Source organism: Prenolepis imparis, unplaced genomic scaffold (assembly GCF_030444845.1).
Source record: "Prenolepis imparis isolate NDT839.2.m4 unplaced genomic scaffold, iyPreImpa1.0 SCAF_16, whole genome shotgun sequence".
Taxonomy (NCBI): domain Eukaryota; kingdom Metazoa; phylum Arthropoda; class Insecta; order Hymenoptera; family Formicidae; genus Prenolepis; species Prenolepis imparis.
The window spans coordinates 85,043-93,584 of NW_028141174.1; the positions used below are offsets into that span (position 1 = coordinate 85,043).

Genomic DNA, 8,542 nt, shown 5'->3' on the forward strand with positions numbered 1-8,542 from the left:
AAGCAGTGGTATCAACGCAGAGTACTAAATACAAGTCTAATTTACATTAATTACAATATATTTTATTTTTTTACTTTAACTCTCGCGTAAACGCTTCCAGTTCTTCGATTCGTCTTATTTCAGCTGGTAAGGCATTGTACATTTTCACTCCCTCATAAAACTTATTACCCTCATAAAACTTATTAATAGAGAGAGAGAGAGAGAGAGAGAGAGAGAGAGAGAGAGAGAGAGAAAGAATTTTTTTTTTTTTTTTTGATTGATTGATTGATATTTATTAGCTTTCTCAGCTATTTGTAAAATACAAGTCTAATTTACATTAATTACAATATACTCCTTTAACTCTCGCGTAAACGCTTCCAGTTCTTCGATTCGTCTTATTTCAGCTGGTAAGGCATTGTACATTTTCACTCCCTCATAAAACATACTCTTCTGTGCACTCGTTGTTCTACGAAACTGTACTACAATGTCCCCAGCTTGCCGTGTCTGTCTTTCATTCTCTTTTCCCACTATTGTTAACTTATTTCTTAATTGATCCGGTAACATATTCTTTAAAATCTTAAAGATAAATATACACACATTATAATTCAGCCTCTGTCTTATGGACATAAACTGCAGCGCTTGCAGCATACTCTCCACTTTGATATATCTATCACATTGCAATATGACCTTCATGGCCCGGTTTTGCGCTTTTTGCAATTCATTCAGTTGTGTTTCTCCCATATCAATTAACAGCGTCGCACAATATTCAAAGTGAGGCGCTATGATTGACTTATATATAATACATCTAGTGTATGCCGATATGTAGTTACCTATTCTATTTAAAAAACTCACTTTTTTCCCTATTTTCTTTAGCATATAATCACAGTGGTCCTTAAATCTTAATCTATCGTCAATAATTATGCCTAGATATCTCATTCTTTCCACACGCTCTATCTCCGTTCCATCCAAACATTTCAGTGTAATGTTACCTCTCAGTTCTTTTCTTATACTTTGAACTATCATATATTTCGTTTTCCCTGCGTTCATTTTTAACTTATTTGTATTCATCCATCTTTCCACTGTAACAAATGCTATATTCATTTTTCTTTCTAATTCCGCACTACTCTCTCCAGTCACATACACTAGCGTATCGTCTGCAAACATTTTTATACTACATCCCTCCGGACAGACTTTAATTATATCGTTTATATATATTATAAATAACAAAGGTCCTAATACAGATCCCTGTGGTACTCCATATTCTGTGGCCAATAATGTAGACCATTCATCGTTAAATCGTACCTGCTGTGTTCTATTCTTTAAATATGATCTTAACCATTCTAAAGCTGTTCCTCTAATTCCGTATTGATATAATTTCTCTAACAGTCTTTCTCTATCTATCGTTTCAAATGCTCGCTTGAGATCCATGAAAATTACCCCCACCATTTTTGCCTCACTAACTACCAGTTTCCATTCGTCAATGACTGTTTGAATCGCTGTTTCACACGAATACTGTTTTCTAAAACCTGACTGATGTTCTGTTATAATACAGTTATCTTCTAAATACGCCTTAATTTGCTTTTTAACTACTAATTCTAATACTTTATCGAATATTGGTAACATATTAATAGGCCTAAATTCACTTGCTTTTCTGGCTTTTTCTATTTTTGAAATCGGTATTATCGTAGACGTTTTCCAACCTTCTGGACAGCAACCTTCCCTCAAAGAGTTATTTATTATATCAATAAATTCCTCTTTTATTACATAAAATACTGCTTTAAGTATATCACTAGTTAATCCCTCCTCCGTGCCTTTCTTTTTTGGTAGTTCCATAACAATTTTTTGTAAATGCTCTATTCTAATCATCTCAAAATTTTCCATTATTCCCTCGCTTTCAATAACAAAAATAATTCTTTTAACTGGACTTCCTAACTTATCTCTACTTATAGATTTTACTATGTTTTCAATACTCTGTATATAATATAAATTAAATTTATTAGCTATATTGCACCCTTCAGTATTATCTAATATTTCAAAATCTATATTCTCTATTTTTTTTGTACCCGTTGGTTCGCCCCCTATTATTTCTTTTAAGGTTTTCCACATAGATGTCGGATTTCCCTTGTTATGATCTATCATATTTTCATAGTATTCTTTTTTCTTTGTCCTGATTAGTTTAACCACTGCATTTCTTTCGATTTTAAACTGTGACCAATTTTCATCCGTGTCATCATACAACGCTTTACTGTACGCCTCATCCCTTTTAGCCGCTGCTTCCCTTATTTCATCCGAAAACCACTTTTTCCCTTCCCATATTTTCGGAATTCTAAATTTTTTTCTAGGTGCTGTAGCATCCAACGCATCTACTATATTATCGACAAGTTTCTTCGCTCTCACACTGACATTCATATCTTGGCTTTTTCCTAATTTATTTTCCACTAATTTAATAAATTCATCTACATTAAACTCTTTAAAATTCCTAGCATTAAATTCTCTGTATTTATTATCAATTTTATTCGCATTAAGATCAACTTTTAACCACGCATGGTCCGTTATTTTAGGTTCATGTATTACTTGCACTTCTATTTTATTATTAGCGTAAATTAAATCTATAATTGTCTTACTATCTTTCGTAATTCTCGTCGGTTTATTTACATATTGTTTCATGCCTAAGCTCAACATTGTCGTTTGTAACTTTGTATAAAACGAGTCCAACATAATATCTATATTAAAGTCTCCTATTACTATACATTCTCCCCGTATTATTAATTCTTCTATTATATCCTCCAGAAATCTCACGAACTCACCATGCGATGAACTCGGTGAATGATATATTACTGTTATCACTCCTTTATACAATTTATCTTTCACCTCAATCGCAGCACACCAACAATTCGCTTCTAACTTTTTTACTAATACTATCTCATATTTAATATCGTCCCTTACATATAAAAGAACCCCTCCTGTATTTCTGTTTTCAGCATCACATCTAATCATACTATACCCCGGTACGTTCACTTCACAGTCTTCAATTTCAGCAGTCACTCTGGTTTCTGATAACGCTATGAACGCAGGATTCATTTTCTTCATAATCTGATGCTGTATCTCGTCTTTATGCGCCATCAAACTTTGCGCATTTGTATATAGTATTAATTCCGTTTCCTTCTGTAGTTGCTATTTATCTTCCTCCCATCCGGCCCTCCTCTTCTCATCCTGTATCGCCCTCTTGAAAGTCGGACATTCCGGATCAAGTGCGCCATGCTCATCATTTATTTTCAAATTGTATGTTGGAATCTTAAACATACAATTTATACATCTTTTCTTTGTCGCTGTACATTCACTCACTTTGTGATTTCTTGCACATTTGTGACATGTTTCATTACGCGTACAATTCTTTGCAATATGATAATAACCCCAGCATTTAAAACATCTTTTAATGTTAATGTGATTGAATGCAGGACACTTTCTCCATCCTACATTCAGTTTCCCTTTTCTCAACATTACTTCATGAGTCTCTCCATCTGCTTCAATTATTACGATATCATCTTTTCCTCTTCTTCCGGACTGATCTTTCTCATTTATTTTCTCTTTAACTATTCTCTTCACTATTCGCATATGAATTCCTTCATTTTTCGCGTCAATTTTGTTCTGCTTCTTAATTGTACCTATTAAATCATCATCATTCAACTCCATTTCCTCCTCGCCAATATTGACAATTTTTATCTTAGGTTTCATCCGTGGTGACTCAGTAACGTTAAAATTCTCGCCCAGCTTGGCTTGTACTGTCGCCTTTAGCTTTTCCATTTCTTCTCCAGTCTCAGCCGAGAATCACTGTTCCCTTACTTCCTTTTTTTAACTTCATTATTCCCATATTCTTGATATCTACCTTTTCTTTTATCAGTTTTTTAGTTGCTTCACTCTCCTGTTGCACCTTGGGTTTGACAATTATAATATTTTCTTTTTTCTTCTCTTTAACTGCTTCACTATAACATCTTTGAGCTCCTCCTGCCAGTCTACCCGCTCCTCCTTGTATAATTCTTCTCAAGTCTTCCAGTTCTTGTTTAATACTTCCAAATTCTTCTCGAACTATTTCCTTAACCATCATTTTAATTTCCTTCTTACATGCTGTTTCGTCTTTTATTTCTTTCACAGTTTTTACAAGCCAATCTATTTTTACGTCAATACTCGATGATCCACTCGCTCCTGATATTCTATTTCCACTGCTTGATGTCGTAAACGAACCCGTAGATCCTGTAGATCCTTGTCTTTCCCTGCTGCTCCCCGCTGCTGTCGGTGCCTTCTTCGTATCTGCTTCACTTTCAATTGTAAATTTCTCAAATGGGCCAGGACACGACACCAGTTCGTGATTTCTATCATAAATTTTATGTTTACTTGCACATCTTGGATGGTAAAACAGCTTAACACAAGACTTGCATGCAACAACCTGATTTTTTATTGCCTTCTTACATGCCGAGCATCGATACTCGTCATATTCATCGTTCATATCGATAATTATCGGCCGAAGCTGTTAATACCAGCATAGGCGGTCAATTACCTTTGTCCAAATTCACACGTCAGCGCTTTGTGTCCACCTTTAATGTCTACCTGTCGCGTGAAATCTCGATGCCTCATACAAGAAATATAACTCTCACGCCCACAAATCAGCATATTCCTGTTAGATAACACTCATGTCTATTCCCGGTCTATGCAACTATTACTTCAATACTTTTTCGCCACTCTCCCTCACTATATAACCACTTAAAAGTTATCACTTTTGCAGAGCGATGTTTGACACGTCTTCTCTCAGAGAAAAAAAGAGAGAGAGAGAGAGAGAGAGATCCGTTTTGGTGCGTGCAACCATAAATAGTAGATAGGTCTTTTGTTAAAACTTTTCTTTTGTGTGAGAATTTATCCTACACGCGGTAGCAAATTCAGGTATTAGCGAAGGGCACGGGAGGACGGCGACATCTCATCCGGAGGAGGATTCGAAGAGAAAAGTTGCAGGAGTACAGAGTACGCTAAGTGAGAGAGCCTTTCAGTCGTAACGATCATTATTACATTTCGGGACAGAAGATGCCGCGTAAAAATTTAAAGAAAAATCCTCTTCTCTAGGAATCGAGAGCTCATGAAAGGGGAAGGCCACTCCGCGCGAGGATTGCGCCGGAGCCCCGCCACGGAGTTACGACAAGGGATAACATGCCCGGGTCCCGGACCCGAATGCGATCCACGATCGACTCAGGAATCGAGGCGGACGACATCCGGTGTCCTGGTAGGCCTGAGTCGGGTCCTTCGTACGCTGCTGAGAAAATTTTCCAGCCCGGTCACCTGAGGGAATGGAAGGATGGTCCCGGTAACGGGAAGAAAAAAGAAGAAATTATAAATAGTAACTACGGCCCCAGGACCATCCCGGCCGCGTCACGACCCTGATCCCATGAGCGCTCCGCGCGGCTTATTTCGGCAGTTCGGCGCCAGCGTGTCTCCGGCGGGACTTCCGCTCGTCACTGTCTGGCCAAAGAGGATCAGATAGAGTGGAAGCTGCCATAAGAGCACAATATTAAATAGCGTGTCCGAGTTTCAGAGCCATCTACCAGCTCAGAGGCCATCCTAAATCCCCCCACTCTTCAATAGCATCGGTCAACATGGAAGTTATGGCTGATGGCAGAGAATTAATTACGTCTGTCGTAGCGTAGACGTAAAGCAAGACAGAGAAAAACATATACGTAACTACGTAAATCGTGTATGCGGAAAGTACATCGTGCACTTTCCGTACACACGTACGAGGGTGGTTTGAAAAGTCCGTGCAAAGTCAGAGAGATGGCACCACTGGTGCGTATCGAGGTTATTTTTAGTTAGTAGCATCTCTTGGAAGAACACACACCAAGTTTCAGCCAGATCGGTCTATTTCTCTGTGTTTGGCGTTCGTTTGAATCGAGAAAGTCGAGTGATTTCCAAAAAATGGATGAAAGAGAATTTCGTGTGTTGATAAAACATTACTTTATGAAAGGCAAATCGCCTCAGAAGACTAAGGAGAAGCTTAATAAACATTATGGTCAATCTGCACCTTCGATTAGAACAGTTTATAAGTGGTTTCAAAATTTTCGGAGTGGCCATATGAGCACAAGTGACGCTGAACGTTCTGGACGCCCTATTGAGGTCACTACTCCAGAAATCATTGATAAAATCCATGATATGATGATGGATGATAGAAGAGTGAAGGTGCGCGAGATTGCTAGTGCTGTGGGCATCTCGAGTGAACGGGTACATAATATTTTGCATCAACATTTGGGCATGAAAAAGCTATCCGCAAGATGGGTGCCGCGATTGCTCACAGTTGACAACAAACGAAATCGTGTGAGGTGTTCCAAGGACGGTTTGCAGCTGTTTCAGCGGAATCCACAGGACTTTAAGCGTCGTTTCGTCACTGTGGACGAAACATGGATACACCACTACACGCCTGAGACCAAGGAACAGTCCAAACAATGGGTTGCCAGCGGGGAATCTGCATCAAAGAAGGCGAAGACCGTTCTTTCGGCCAGGAAAGTTATGGCGACTGTCTTTTGGGATTCGCATGGAATAATCCTCATCGACTATTTGGAAAAGGACAAAACTATTACAGGTGCATATTATTCATCGTTATTGGACCGTTTGAAAACCGAGCTGCAAGAAAAACGTCCACGATTGGCCCACAAAAAAGTCCTTTTCCATCACAACGCACAGCTCACTCATCTGTAGTTGTAGCCGCAAAATTGATGGAATTAAGGTTCCAACTCGTTCCGCATCCCCCCTATTCTCCAGATTTGGCTCCCTCGGACTACTACTTGTTCCCCAATATGAAGAAATGGCTGGGGGGAAAGAGATTTTATTCAAACGAGGAGGTGATTGCGGAAACGAATGCCTATTTTGCAGAGTTGGACCAATCTTATTATTTGGAAGGGATCAACAAACTGGAACAGCGTTGGACGAAGTGTATAAGCCTAAAAGGAGACTACGTTGAAAAATAAAAAAAGTTTATCCCGAAAAATTAAGTAGTTTTCATTTTTGCACGGACTTTTCAAATCACCCTCGTATTACGATACGTTTTTCTCTGCCTTACTTTATGTCTACGACAGACGAAGTTTTTACGAGTTCTCTGCCATCAGACTATCTTGCAGAGTGAGAGTGAGGGGGAGAGAGGAAGAGAGAGGATTGCACGTAGTGCACTCCGAACTGTAAGATGGCGCGAATCGCGTTACACGGCCAGCTTCCACTCTATTTGATCCTTTTTGTGTCTGGTGAGACTGACGAGAGAGCAGAGGTCCTATATACGAGAGCGAGTAAAAGGAAAATTGTGAAGCGAGCGGTCGACGAAAAGAAGGACGAGGACCTGGTGAGACGTCGTCGTCATCCCCGACCTAATTACGAGAAATGGTTTGAATGAGTCACACCGAGAGCATAAGGACCGTGAAGAAAATTTAGCTGCCGAAATGATGGCAGAATTATCGAAATAACGTCATAGAATTCCGCGTGTTTGTGTGAGGCCGAAGGTGCCCTGACTCATTCGAACTCCTTTATTTGTAGCGAATAATCTCTCTCTCTACAATAGCCCACAGTCCGAGCTCTATGTATTGAATACTGTCCGATTCTTTTGTGTGTGTAACGCGATTTATTGCAAAGATCCTAGCTGCCGCCTACGGCATAATTGATCGGCTCGTAATTGCAATTCTAGAATATCCTTTCGAGTAGTTTTCTTGGCGTATTTTAAAAGAGGTGCCTGACGAGAAATTGATCCGAACCTTCGGTTTATTGTAACTACCGAGCATAATGATTCCTCGGTTCGATACTCACGCGTATAGCGAATACCGTGCGGATCACGTGCGCGGCGCGTGTAAGTTGATATCCCGGCGCGTGAACTCAAGTTTTTTGTGGTATCGAATTCCGGGCGTTGCGCGCGGCTTACACGCGTCTCTATAACGGCGATATACACGACTACTTCGGTGTACGGACAGCATAATTAAGATCTGTCGAATATCGTCTAGCGACTCGTACGGCGTTACGGCGGCTAACGAGCGCCCGTCCTCTCTCGTGCCAGGGAAGATTGTCGCGGAGAAAGCAAGGCGATTGTCGACTTTGAAACGTCGATCTTAACTGCCGGGGCCCGGTTAAGCCTCGCGGGGCGAAAACTTCGTTGTCGAGGAATCGTCCTCGAAAACTACGTTTTCGAATTCGTTGTTTTTCTGACCTGACTTCGACCTTGGGCACGTGTAGAGAAAACCCGTCGTCAACTGCGAGCGACCGGCGAAACGACCGCCGAATTCTTGTCGTCGCTATAATTATATCGATTCATATAAATTTTTTTATTGTTATTCATTTTTAAGTTCTCTCTTTTTTTTTGTTGTTTAAATATATTCTTCGAAAATCTAAAACTATTGTCCCCGTTATTCTCGCTCTCCCTCTGTCGCATAACGAACCCTTTCCTTCGGCCGAGCTGCCGTGCACTTAACCATCGCGATCTCTTAAAACGGGTAATCGATCAAGTTGTTGCCAGATTCGGGACATACGCGTCGATCTTGCCGCGGGTTAGACA

At 40.0% G+C, this 8,542-nt stretch overlaps 1 pseudogene; it reads left to right on the top strand.

Annotated features, from left to right (window-relative positions):
* Positions 1 to 6,042: 6,042 nt before the first annotated feature.
* On the top strand, positions 6,043 to 6,467 carry LOC145946426 (protein GVQW3-like; annotated as a pseudogene).
* The last annotated feature ends 2,075 nt before the right edge of the window (positions 6,468 to 8,542 follow it).